The sequence below is a fragment of the Physeter macrocephalus genome, chromosome 10, assembly GCF_002837175.3.
Source record: "Physeter macrocephalus isolate SW-GA chromosome 10, ASM283717v5, whole genome shotgun sequence".
Classification (NCBI taxonomy): Eukaryota; Metazoa; Chordata; class Mammalia; order Artiodactyla; family Physeteridae; genus Physeter; species Physeter macrocephalus.
The window spans coordinates 78,906,876-78,907,113 of NC_041223.1; positions in this window are offsets into that span (position 1 = coordinate 78,906,876).

Sequence of the window (238 nt, forward strand, 5' to 3'; positions counted from 1 at the left end):
AGCACAGGTCACTCTCCACACCGCCCCTCCCGGGAGCTCGTGCAGCCCGCCGCTGCCGGGGTCCCGGGATCCAGGGAGAGCTTCCCCGGGAGAACGCATGGCGCGCCTCGGGCCGGTGCAGCGTCACGCCGGCCCCTGCCGCCGCAGGCTCGCCCCGCGTCCGTACCCCTCCCTCCCCCCGGCCTGAGTGAGCCAGAGACCCCGAATCAGCTACTCCTTTTCCCTCGTTCTGTCTGAG